At 49.4% G+C, this 13,820-nt stretch overlaps 1 protein-coding gene across 8 annotated transcripts in view; it reads left to right on the forward strand.

The window, feature by feature from the left end:
- Positions 1-13,820, forward strand: part of LOC140391729 (disks large homolog 2-like) — a 1,606,854-nt gene that overhangs the window by 60,228 nt on the left and 1,532,806 nt on the right. The gene's annotated exons all lie outside the window — the stretch shown is intronic.

Genomic DNA, 13,820 nt, shown 5'->3' on the forward strand with positions numbered 1-13,820 from the left:
GGAGAAGGCTTGTGCTGAGGCTGCAATGGGAGAAAGCATGGCGTGCGACCGGAGTTCTGGCTCGACGACCCAGCGATCGACGGAGCAGTTGATGCAATTTATACAGGAGGGCTTCGCCAAGCAGAAACGGGAATGCTTGGACCCGATTTAAGGAGTCGATTGCACGGCTGGAACTCAGATTGGATGCTCAAGATTGGACGATCCAGAAAGTGGAAAAGGCACTGACTGAGAAGAGGAGCACCAAGCTGCAGTGGACTTGGAGGTGGGGATGCTGAGAGACCAGCAGAAAAGGCTCCAGGAGAAGGTGGAAGACCTAGAGAACAGATCCCGCCGGCAGAAACTGAGAATCGTGGGTCTCCTGGAGGGATCCAAAGGAACGGACGCAGGGGCATACATAGTGGGTATGTTTGAGAAGCTACTGGGGGAGGGGACGTTCACTCGACCCTTCGAGGTGGACAGGGCGCACAGAGCGCTAGCGAGGAAGCTGCGTGTACATGACCCCCCCCCCCCCCCCCCCCCCCGAGACCAATGATGGTGAGATTCCACATGTACCTGGACAAGGAGTGTATTTTACGGTGGGCCAGGCAGACACGGAGCTGTAAGTGGGAGAACAGCATCCTGCGTATATACCAAGATCTGAGTGCGGATGTGGCCAGGAGAAGAGCAGGGTTCAACCAGATAAAATCGACCCTTTTTAAGAAGCAGGTAAAGTTTGGACTACTGTATCCAGCCCGTCTTTGGGTTACTCACGAAGAGCAACATTCCTACTTCGAGTCGCCTGAGGAAGCGATGGACTTCTCTGGAAGGAAAGGGCTGGTAGCGGACTGAGGTGTTTGGACTGAACTTTGCTGCAGTGCTCATGTTAACTTTTCTCTTTTTTTTTTAAAAAGAAAAGAAAAGTTTTTGTCTTTGGATGTTACTTGCAATGCCTTTTGTATTGATTTGGGGTCTGTGACGAGCTGCTTGAGTTAAAATTTGCATTTTCTCAGATGGGGGATGGAGGTGTGAATTTTAGATGTTGGATCTTTTTTATTTTCTTTGTGTTTTTTGGGGGGCAATTGGTTTGGGATTGTTTATGTTTGCATATGTGTGTCCAAGTGGGGTGGAGGGAGGGGGAGGGAACAATAGGTGGGAAAACATCTGGCACCATGGGCGGGGGCCACCAAGCTAACTGGGCGGGATAGCTCACGGAAGTGCAGTTGGGGGTGAGCAGATGGTATGCTTGCTGAAGGGGGCTGTGTGTATAGTGCTGTTACTGGGGGAGGGGGGGGAGAAATATTCTGCTGACTGGGAGGGACTTTTGCTGTGGGACAATAAGGAGGTCGGGGATGGAGAAAGGTGATGGCTGATCGGTGGGGGGGTGGGGGTGGGTGGTGGTGGTGGGGGAGGGATAAGCCGGAAGCCCCCCAACCAGGCTGATCACATGGAGCGTACGAGGGCTAAATGGGCCGGTTAAGAGGGATTTGAGCATTTGAGGGGACTGAAGGTGGAAATGAAATGAAAATCGCTTATTGTCACAAGTAGGCTTCGAATGAAATTACTGTGAAAAGCCTTTAGTTGCCACAAAATCCGGCGCCTGTTCGGGGAGGCTGGTACGGGAATTGAACCCGCGCTGCTGGCCTGCCTCGGTCTGCTTTAAAAACCAGCTATTTAGCCCACTCTGCTAAACCAGCCCCTAACGTGGCAATGTTGCAGGGGACGCACCTTGGAGTAACTGACCAGGTTAGACTAAGGAAGGGATGGGTCGGACAGGTTTTCCACTCCGGGGCTGGACTCGAAGACTAGATGGGTCGCGATCTTGATTAATAAGAGAGTGTCATTCGAAGCGCGTAAAATAGTTGCGGACGTGGGGTGTCGGTATATTCTGGTCAGAGGAAAGCTGGAGGGTCTGCCGGCGGTACTCGTGAATGTGCACGCGCCGAATTGGGATGTGTGGAGTTCAAAGGAGAATGTTGGGGAAGATCCCGGACCTTGATTCGCATAATCCAGGGGTGGGGGGGGGGGGGGGGGGGGGAAACACAGAGTCTCTCTATACGCGGACGATCTGCTCTTGTATGTGTCGGACCCATTGGAAGGGATGGAAGAAATTATGGGGATTTGGGCCGGTTTTCGGGTTACAAATTGAACATGGGGAAAGCGATATGTTCGCGATCCAGGCAAGGGGGCAGGAGAGGCGATTGTGGGAGCTTCTGTTTAGAGTGGTGGGGGAAGCTTTCAGTACCTAGGCATCCAGGTGGCGCGGGAATAGGAATGGCTGCACAAGCTAAATTTGGCCCGACTAGTAGATCAAATGAAGGAGGATTTTCGGAGGTGGGAAGTGCTCCCGCTGTCACTGGCCGGGAGGGTACAGACAGTGAAAATGACGGTTCTCCCGAGATTCCTGTTTGTGTTTCAGTGTCTCCCCATCTTTATTCCTCGGTCCTTTTTTAAACGGGTCAACAAGGTGATCTCGGACTTTGTATGGGCATGTAAGACCCCGCAAGTTAAAAAGGGGATGTTGGAGCGCGGCTGGGGGGAGGGCAGGCTGGCACCCCCGAACTTTAGTAATTATTACTGGCTGGCGAATATAGCCATGATTAGGAAGTGGATGGTGGTGTTTTTTTGGGGGGGGGGGTGGGGGTGGCGGGAGTCGATCTGGGAGAGAGTAGAGGCGGCATCTTGTAAGGGCACTAGAGTGGGGGCGTTGGTAAGGGCTCCTCTGCCGTTCCCGCCGGCACGCTACTCCACCAGCCCCGTGGTGGTCGCGGGGGGGCAATGGAGGAGACATGTGGGAGCATCGATCTGGTCTCCAATTTGCAATAATCAACTGTTTGCCCTGGGGAGGTTAGATGAAGGGTTCCGGAGGTGGCAGAGAGCAGGGATCGAGAGGATGGGTGATATGTTTATAGAGGGGAGCTTTCCCAGCTTGAGGAGGTGAAGTTTGAACTGACTGGAGGGAATGACTTTAGGTACCTGAAGGCACGGGACTTCCGACGCAGGCAGGTCTCGACCTTCCCGCTCCTACCACCAAGGGAGATACAGGATGGGGTTGTTTCCAGAGTGTGCGTGGGAGAAGGGAGGGTTTCGGACATTTATAAGGAGCTTATGGGGTCAGAGGAAACACAGACCGAGGAGCTGAAACACAAATGGGAAGAGGAGCTAGGAGGAGAGTTAGAGGATGGTCTCTGGGCAGATGTGTTGAGCAGAGTCAACGCGTCCACGACATGTGGCAGGCTCAGCCTGATGCAATTTAAGGTCGTTCACCGGGCTCACATGACAGTGGCCCGGATGAGCAGGTTCTTTGGGGTGGAAGACAGGTGAGCAAGGTGTGCGGGTGGACCAGCGAACCATGTTCATATGTTCTGGACATGCCCGAAGTTAAGGGATTCTGGCAGGGGTTTGCGGATGTCATGTCCAAAGTGTTGAAAACAAGGGTGGTATCGAGTCCAGAGGTGGCGATTTTCAGGTTGTCGGAAGATCCGGGATTCCAGGAGGAGAAAGAGGCAGACGTTTCTAAAGCCTTTGCCTCTCTGGTGGTAGCCCGGAGACGGATATTATTAGCTGAGGCCTGGCTAACTGACATGGCTAGCTTTCTCTGTCTGGAGAAAATCAAATTCGCCTTGAGAGGGTCAATGTTCGGGTTCGCCTGGAGGTGGCAGCCATTCGTAGACTCCTTTTGGGAAAATTAACCGTCAGCAGAAGGGGGGCGGGGGACGGGGGGGGGGGGGGGTGGGGGGGGGGGGGCTGCAGGGTTAGTTTAGTGTAGAGTAGGGGGTTAGAAAAGGTGGGACCTGTGAGAGAGGAAGACGGCTTTTGCACTGTTTATAATTGCATGTACACTGTTTGTTCTGTTACTGTTAGAAAACCAGAAGTACCTCAATAAAATGTTTATATTAAAAAAAAAAGGTATATTTTGATACCTCATTTTTGTTTTAGGTAAAGGTTCCTCAATCCATTGGAGCCCGACTAAAAGCTTTGTTGAAAATGATGAAAGGGATCAATGGGGCTGATTTAATTGATGGCTGGGATTTTCCAACAATTTTACATGTGTGACAAGCCTTGCAGAATTTTTTTTTAAAATATGTTTTTATTAAGAATTTTTCAACAATATTTTCCACCTTACAAACAACCCCCCCCCCCCCCTCCCCCCCGTAACAAAGAAAAGAAAGAGAACTCTTGTAGCAAGACATGAACATGGCAAGTCAATAAGATACAGAACTTTGTACATTGGATTCTTCCTGTACATGTCAGTTTCCGGATCATTCATGTGTTTTCTTGCTCAAGTGCCCTCCCCCCCCCCCCCCCCCCCCCCCTCCCCCAATCCCCCCCTGGGTTGCTGTTCCTGCTGTCCGACCTTCATCTAACGCTCCGCGAGATGGTCTAGGAACGGTTGCCACCGCCTGTAGAACCCCTGCGCAGACCCTCTCAAGGCAAACTTTATCCTTTCCAACTTGATAAACCCTGCCATATCATTTATCCAGGCCTCCACGCTGGGGGGCTTCGCCTCCTTCCACATTAGCAAGATCCTTCGTCGGGCTACTAGGGACGCAAAGGCCAGAATGCCGGCCTCTTTCGCCTCCTGCACTCCCGGCTCGTCCACTACTCCAAATAGTGCTAGCCCCCAGCTTGGCTTGACCCGGACTTTCACCACCTTAGATACTGTTCCCGCAACTCCCCTCCAGTGCCGGGCATGACCAAAACATATGGACATGGTTCGCTGGACTTCCTGAGCACCTCCCACATCTGTCCTCCACCTCAAAGAACCTACTCAGCCTCGCCCCCGTCATATGCGCTCTATGAACCACCTTAAATTGTATCAGGCTAAGCCTGGCACACGAGGAAGAGGAATTAACCCTACTTAGGGCATCAGCCCATAGCCCCTCCTCAATCTCCTCCCCCAACTCCTCCTCCCATTTACCCTTCAGCTCCTCTACCAAAGCCTCTCCCTCTTCTTTCATCTCCTGGTATATCGCCGGCACCTTGCCCTCTCCAACCCATACGTCCAAAATCACCCTATCTTGAACCCCCTGTGCCGGGAGTAGCGGGAATTCCCTCACCTGCCGCCTCTCAAACGCCCTGCATGTACCTGAAAGCGTTTCCCGGGGGTAGCTCAAACTTCTCCTCCAGCGCCCCTAAGCTCGCAAACGTCCCGTCAATGAACAGGTCCCCCAATCTTCTAATCCCTGCCCGATGCCAGCTCTGAAACTCCCCGTCTATCCTTCCTGGGACAAACCGATGGTTGTCTCTGATCGGGGCCCACACCAAAGCTCCCGTCGCACCCCTGTGCCCTCTCCACTGCACCCAGATCTTTAGCGTTGCCGCCACCACCGGGCTCGGCGAGAGCGGCAGCGGTGCCGTCACCAGCGCCCCCAGGCTCGTTCCTTTGCAGGACGCCATCTCCAACCTCTTCCACGCCGCCCCCTCTCCCTCCATCACCCACTTACGGATTATTGCCAAGTTGGCTGCCCAACAGTAACCACCCAGGTTCGGCAACGCCAACCGTCCTCTATCTCTGCTACGCTCCAAGAACCCCCTCCTGACCCGCGGGATCTTGCTTGCCCACACACATCCTAGTCTTGCAGAATCTAACCACAACCTTCTGGCCAGTGAAGGTATTTCATTATTTTACCTCTAGTCTTTCGTGTTCCTAAATGACCTGCGATTGGAATCTTGTCTGCAACCCTTTAAAATTTCTTCAATGACTAGAAGGGATATGTGTTTGATGGACTGTGGTCTACTCTTCATCCCCTGGTCTTTGAGGAGGTTGCAATTCGATCATTAATGTATCATTTTTAAACCACATTCTTGAATCATTTCTCATTTTTCCTCCGAATACTGTGTCTGTGGTAATACCTGCAAATTAGGATCTACCTTTAGTGTTTCAATTAAAGAAAATTGGCCAAAGAAGTCAGTCTTGTTCTTTAAGGTTTTTAATTTTCGTCCAATTTCCTGAAAAGAATCACCCCTGGCTAATCCAAATCATTCTCCCTTTGTTGATTTCACAAGGATTATTGGGACTATATATTGGGACAGTTTTCCTGAGGGAAGAAGGCTGAGAAGAGACTTAATCGTGATATTCAATACCCTGAGGGATATGGATAGGGTAAGTAGTGAGAAACAAGATCAGCAAGCGTTAGAGGGAACCGAGTCAAAATAATTGGCAAAAGAAGTGAAAATGATATGAGGAAAAATGTATCCACTGAGGTTGGAGTCTGGATCAAACTTCCTGAGAGTGGTGGAGGCAGGTTTCATCAAGGTATTCAAAAGGGAATTGGGCTGCTGTCTGAATAATAATCAAGATTATGGGGATAGGACAGGGGAATGGGACTCTTTCAGAGAGCCAATGCAGACTCAATGGGCCAAATAGCCTCCTTCTGTACTGTAACGATTCTATAATTTTGCTTCATTCTGCCTTGCCTTAATAACCTTAGACCTTATCACTGTGTAATCTGGGAATAATCAGGGTGTTTCTCTTGCAAAAAATCAGTTTCTCTCATTTCATCCAGCTCTCTCAACTCTTGGAGATATTAATACTCTTAACACCTGCCAAATTATTTCCCAATTAAAAAATCCACCCAACAAAAGGAAACCGAGGAACAGCTCCTACAGAAACAACTTCATGTACTAAGTTACTTTGTAATGTAATTTTAAATAAGGGAGCAAATTAATACCTCCGACAAATACTCTCTATTGGTACATTTTCTTCTAGCGGACTATATGGAAAACATATTGTTTCATCAGCGACCATCAATAACTGGACTCTCAGAAATTAGAAGGTTAATCACTTGGTCTGAATACTGTTTCAACAATTTGTTTCAAAGTTGAGATTACTTAGCCCTTCCGCTTCCTTCTGTAGGTTCATATGAAGTAAGACCCTGGGCCACTGTTCGTGTGGAGTTTGCACATTCTTCCTGCGTTTGCTTGAGTTTCATCCCACAACCCAAAGATGTACAGGTTAGGTGGATTGGCCACACTAAATTGCCCCTTAATTGGGTATTCTAAAATTAAAAAAAGAAGAAAGAAATAGGAGCAGGAGTAGGCTATTCAGCCCATGGAGCCTGTTCTGCCTTTCAGTAAGATCGTGGCCTCAACAACAATCATTCTTGCTTATACCCAAAATCCTTGGGCTGGATTCCCTGCAGCCCGACGCCAAAATCGCGTTCAGTGATGGGGCGGAGAATCCAGTTTCCCACATGAAATTGGGACCGGCACTGGTCCAGTGATTCTCCGCCCTCCCGAAAAGCGACGTACTTGGGGAGTACACCACACCGATTATCCACTGCCTGAGGCTCGCCCCGCTATTCTCCAGCCTCCGACCGGCCAAATTCCCGACGGCGTGGACCACTCATGGTTCTGCCGTTCGGGATAATCGCGAGGCGGCTGCGGACTCAGTTGATCGGAGGGCAGGGTGCGCCTCATTTGTGACTGGGGCATTTTTGAACGGGCGGTCTGGGTCAGGCTCGCGGCCGATCGGCGGCACTATTTCCACGGTCCAGGTCCGCGGTCTGAATCCGCCATGGAGCATGGCGCAGCTGCAGGAGGCCGCCACCGTGCTCGTGCGTGGCCTCTGACCTGGAGGTACAGGGGCCATATCGACAACTGGAGCTGCCAGCTCCACGACAGCTGCCTGCTAGCCCCCTGCAAGGCTGTGAATCTGTGGCTTTGTGACGGCAGTCTTTCTGGCATTAAAAACAGTTTTCATGACGGCATGGGGACATGGTCCCTGAACGGAGAATCCAGCAACTTGAGTGTCAATCAAATATCTGTCTAACTAGGTTTGCTTCATGGTTGATCTGGTTTCCGACTATCAAAGATTTGTGCACAAACGCCTCTAGGTGTCCCTGTTCCTGCATCTCCTCTACAATTGTATCATTTAGTTTATTGTATTTAAGCTTCAATCTTCCGACCAAAATATACTTCATACTTTCCTGGAATAAATTTCATCTGCCACATGTCTGCCCATTACATCAAATTGCTTATATCCTTTTGAAGTCTATTATCATCTTCCTCACTGGTTCACTAACCTTTCAAGTTGTCATATGTACATTTTAAAATTGTGCCCTATACCCTGAAGTCCAAACCATTAATGCATTTCAGAAACATTAGTGGTCCTAACCCTTCATCTTTTTAATAAAAAAAAAACATTTTATTAAGGTATTTGTAATTTTATAATAATAACAACAACAGAAGAGAAAGCAAATCCAAATATAAACTTAGTACACACACCATTTCCATCCCTAACAATTCCCTCCTACCCTTAATGGAACATAGCCTGACTTCCCTCCCCCCCCCCCCTTAAGATTTATGCCTCTGCTGGCAGTTAATTTTCCCCGAAGAAGTCGATAAACGGCTGCCTCCTCCGGACGCACCCCAGCGTTGACCCTCTTAGGGTGAACTTTATTTTCTCAAGACTGAGAAACCCAGCCATGTCGCTAACCCAGGTCTCTGATTTTGGGGGCTTCGAGTCCCTCCATGCTAGCAATATCAGTCTCCGGGCTACCAGGGAAGCAAAGGCCAAGATGTCAGCCTCTCTCTCCCCCTGGACTCCCGGATCTTCTGACACTCCAAAAATCGCCATCTCTGGACTCGGCACCACCCGTGTTTTTAGTACCGTGGACATGACATCTGCAAAACCCTGCTCGAATCCCCTAAACTTCAGGCATTCCCAAAACATATGGACATGATTTGCTGGCCCCCCTGTACACCTCGCACACCTGTCCTCTACCCCCAAAAAACTGCTCTACCTGGCCACTGTCATGTGTGCCCAGTGAACTAACTTAAATTGTATCAGGTTGAGCCTGGCACATGATGAGGATGTGTTAACTCTGCTCAAAGCATCCGCCCACAGTCCTGCCTCTATCTCTCCCCCTAGCTCATCTTCCCACTTGCCCTTTCTAGCATTTCACCTTGGTATACTTCCCTTCATCCTGAAAATAACCATTTATCACAACACTCAGTGGTCAATGCCCTAAATAATTTTGTATCTATTCTTTTTTCTTTAGAAAATATTTCATTGAGGCATTTATAATTTAACATTTTAATATTCTAAACAACAGAGCGGTCCAACACATGCAAAACCCCATAATAACATACCTAACTTCCCCCGGCCCTAACTCCTGGCTACCCATATATTAAATTCCCTGCCCTTATTCTTCACTTCCACGACTCCCCATCCTTTTCCCCCCACCCCTCCTGCTGATGGTCAGTTTTCCTTAAAGAAGTCGATGAACGGCTGCCACCTCCGAGCGAACCCCTGTAATGAGCCCATTAAGGCGAACTTAATCTTCTCTAGTCTAAGAAACCCTGCCATGTCACTGACCCACACCCCTGACTTTGGAGGCTCCGAGTCCCTCCACCCCAGCAAAATCCGTCTCCGGGCTACCAGGGAGGCAAAGGTCAAAACGTCGGCCTCTCTTCCCCCCTGGGCTCTCGGATCTTCCGACACTCAAAATATTGCCACCTCTGGACTTGGAGTCACCCTCCCTTCCAGGACCTCTGACATGACTTCTGAGAAGCCCTGCCAAAATTCCCTCGGCTTCGGACAAGCCCAAAACATATGTACATGATTCGCCGGACTTCCCCCGCACCGCCCACATCTGTCCTCCTCCACCTCAAAAAACCTACTCATCCGGGCCACAGTCATATGAGCCCTGTGGACCACCTTGAACTGGATCAGGCTGACCCTGGCACACAACAAGGATGCATTCAGGGCCTTCCCCCATAGCCCGACTTCTAACTCCCCTCGGAACTCTTCCTTCTGTTGCTAATTGTGTTTCCCTTAATTTGGCTCTGAAGATGGCGGCCAATATGGTCGCCGTCCTTAATTCTAATTATGTTTGCTCTGGAGTCGCCAGGTATCTTTCGATATTGCCACAAGGTTCAAAACCGAATACTGATCAAAGACTCGATAAACCAGTTAGTAAGTTCAAACTCGATGCTCATTTATTTACACACACAGTCAAATATACTCTACAAACTAAACTATCACTATTGCTAAAAGCCTATATTTAGCTTTGGGTGCCCACTCAGTCAGAGGAACAATGGCCGTTGTTCGGTTCTGAGGCTGCTGGGGTCGAATTTGTACGGAATAACAGCTAGGAGCGTCTGTCTCGTAGCTTGCGTTAACCTTGGACTTGTTCTGATGTTGCTGTTGGGCAGGTCTCTCCTTGGTGAGAGCCGGAGCCACAAGAGAGCGATTCTCTCTTGGGGGATTCTTCTTATACCCAAAAGGGGCTTGGCTTTTGGGCGGGCCTTGAACTTGGCCCCAATTAATTGGCCCGTTTCCCAATTATTCCTATCGATTTCCTCCAATAGAGGGTTGGGTGCCCTGTTTGCTGGACGTGTCCTAGGTGGCCGTTGGCCTGCTTTGTTCTGGTCTCCTCTGGCGCCGGGGTGTCTGTCTTGGTATTGTTTACTTAAATGTTACCTTTTTGTTCCCGGGGATGGCTCATTAGTATGGAAATGGTTTACAGTATCGGTCTTCTCTGGGAGCTACTGCTCCAATCAACAGACAAACATTGCACCTGCTTGCTTTCTTAGTATTGTCCATTTTCCCTGCAATCTTTGCAGAGTGTCCATTTTGTATTCGGGAAGTGGCCATCCCAGATGGCTACACACCCTCCTTGTGATCCTCAACGCGAAGCGTGAAGGATCACATTACTGCGTCGTCTTCGTTCTCTGACCAAGCGGGACACAGAGGGCAGTAGAGCAGAGCTGCTGATTAGCTGTTGCGGGGGAAATTTGCATACGTCCATGTGCTCACCCTAACTTGAAGGTTGTGGAGGAGCTGTTGTCAAGTGACACTTAAACCCGAAACACTTCTTCAGTGTTTCCCTCCCTTCCCCCTCCTCTAACCAAAAAAAACCAACCGCTGTAAAGATCAAGAGGAAGGCTCGAGGGAAGGTGGAAGTAAAACGGGGAACCGTGACGTCACAGCCTGCAGGTAAGGGATTGGCTGGTGACTGGTAAGTAGTTTTTCTTTTATTTTCCCTCGGGTGTTGTGCGGGGCACAGAGTTTGCTGAGAAGGGGAGTGAATAACAGGTAAGCTCTTTTTCTTTTTTTTTTAATCTAGAGGGGATGGCAGGGAAGGTTGTGCAATGTTCCTGCTGCAGAATGTTTGAGGTGAGGGACGTCAGTGTCCCTGCTGATTTCATTGTGGGAAGTGCACCCATCTCCAGCTCCTCCGAATCGGCATTCGGGAACTGGAGCTGGATGAACTTTGGATCATTCGGGAGGCAGAGGTGGTCATAGATAGAAGCTTCAGGGATGTAGTTACTCCGAAGAATAAAGATAGATGGGTGATGGTGAGAGGGGCTGGGAGGAAGTAGTCAGTACAGGGACCCTCTGTGGTCGTTCCTCTTAGTAACAAGTATACCGCTTTGGATACTGTTGGGGGGGGGGGGGGGCATACCAGGGGGTAAGCCATAGCGTACAGATCTCTGGCACAGAGTCTGTCCCTGTTGCTCAGAAGGGAAGGGGGGAAGAGGAGTAGAGCATTAGTCATTGGAGACTCCATAGTTAGGGGTATAGATAGGAGATTATGTGGGAACGAGAGAGACTCGCGGTTGGTGTGTTGCCTCCCAGGTGCCAGGGTGCGTGATGTCTCGGATCGTGTTTTCGGGATCCTTAAGGGGGAGGGGGAGCAGTCCCAAGTCGTGGTCCACATAGGTACCAACCACATGGGTAGGAAAAGGGATAGGGATGTAAGGCAGGAATTCAGGGAGCTAGGGTGGAAACTTAGATCTAGGACAAACAGAGTTATTATCTTTGGGTTGTTACCCGTGCCACGTGATAGCGAGACGAGGAATAGGGGGAGAGAGGAGTTGAACACGTGGCTACAGGGATGGTGTGGGAGGGAGGGTTTCAGATTTCTGGATAATTGGGGCTCATTCTGGGGTCGGTGGGACCTCTACAAACGGGATGGTCTACACCTGGACCAGAGGGGTACCAATAGCCTGGCGGGGAAATTTGCTAATGCTCTTCGGGAGGGTCTAAACTAGTTCAGCAAGGGCTTGGGAACCTGAATTGTAGCTCCTGTATACAGGAGGTTGAGAGGAGTGAGGTCATGAGTAAGGTTTCAAAGTTGCAGGAGTGAACCGGCAGGCAGGAAGGTGGTTTAAAGTGTGTCTTCAATGCCAGGAGCATCCGGAATAAGGTGGGTGAACTTGCGGCATGGGTTGGTACCTGGGACTTCGATGTTGTGGCCATTTCGGAGACATGGGACAGGAATGGTTGTTGCAGGTGCCAGGGTTTAGATATTTCAGTAACCTCAAGGAAGGTGGTAAAAGAGGGGGAGGGGTGGCATTGTTAGTCAAGGACAGTATTACGGTGGCAGAAAGGACGTTTGATGAGGACTCGACTACTGAGGTAGTATGGGCTGAGGTTAGAAGCAGGAAAAGAGAGGTCACCCTGTTAGGGGTTTTCTCTCGGCCTCCGAAAAGTTCCAGAGATGTAGAGGAAAGGATTGCAAAGATGATTCTGGATAGGAACGAAAGCAACAGGGTAGTTGTTATGGGGGACTTTAACTTCCCAAATATTGACTGGAAACGCTATAGTTCGAGTACTTTAGATGGGTCCGTTTTTGTCCAATGTGTGCGGGAGGGTTTCCTGACACAGTATGTAGATAGGCCAATGAGAGGCGAGGCCATATTGGATTTGGTACTGGGTAATGAACCAGGACAGGTGTTAGATTTGGAGGTAGATGAGCACTTTGGTGATAGTAACCACAATTCGATTACGTTTACTTTAGTGATGGAAAGGGATAGGTATATACCGCAGGGCAAGAGTTATATCTGGGGGAAAGGCAATTATGATGCGATGAGACAAGACTTAGGATGCATCGGATGGAGAGGAAAACTGCAGGGGATGGGCACAATGGGAACAGCTACTGCGTGTCCTTGATAAGTATGTACCTGTCAGGCAGGGAGGAAGTGGTCGAGCAAGGGAACCGTGGTTTACTAAAGCAGTCGAAACTTGTCAAGAGGAAGAAGGAGGCTTATGTAAAGATGAGACATGAAGGTTCAGTTAGGGCGCTCGAGAGTTACAAGTTAGCTAGGAAGGACCTAAAGAGAGAGCAAAGAAGAGCCAGGAGGGGACATGAGAAGTCTTTGGCAGGTAGGATCAAGGATAACCCTAAAGCTTTCTATAGATATGTCAGGAATAAACGAATGACTAGGGTAAGAGTAGGGCCAGTCAAGGACAGTAGTGGGAAGTTGTGCTTGGAGTCCGAGGAGATAGGAGAGGTGCTAAATGAATATTTTTCGTCAGTATTCACACAGGAAAAAGACAATGTTGTCGAGGAGAATACTGAGATTCAGGCTACTAGACTAGAAGGGCTTGAGGTTCATAAGGAGGAGGTGTTAGCAATTCTGGAAAGTGTGAAAATAGATAAGTCCCCTGGGCCGGATGGGATTTATCCTCAGATTCTCTGGGAAGCTAGGGAGGAGATTGCTGAGCCTTTGGCTTTGATCCTTAAGTCATCTTTGTCTACAGGAATAGTGCCAGAAGACTGGAGGATAGCAAATGTTGTCCCCTTGTTCAAGAAGGGGAGTAGAGACAACCCCAGTAACTATAGACCAGTGAGCCTTACTTCAGTTGTGGGCAACATTTTGAAAGGTTTATAAGAGATAGGATGTATAATCTGGAAAGGAATAATTTGATTAGAGATAGTCAACACGGTTTTGTGAAGGGTAGGTCGTGCATCACAAACCTTATTGAGTTATTTGAGAAGGTAACCAAACAGGTGGATGAGGGTAAAGCTGTTGATGTGGTGTATATGGATTTCAGTAAAGCGTTTGATAAGGTTCCCCACGGTAGGCTACTGCAGAAAACACGGAGGCAT

Source organism: Scyliorhinus torazame, chromosome 15 (genome assembly GCF_047496885.1).
Source record: "Scyliorhinus torazame isolate Kashiwa2021f chromosome 15, sScyTor2.1, whole genome shotgun sequence".
Lineage (NCBI taxonomy): Eukaryota > Metazoa > Chordata > Chondrichthyes > Carcharhiniformes > Scyliorhinidae > Scyliorhinus > Scyliorhinus torazame.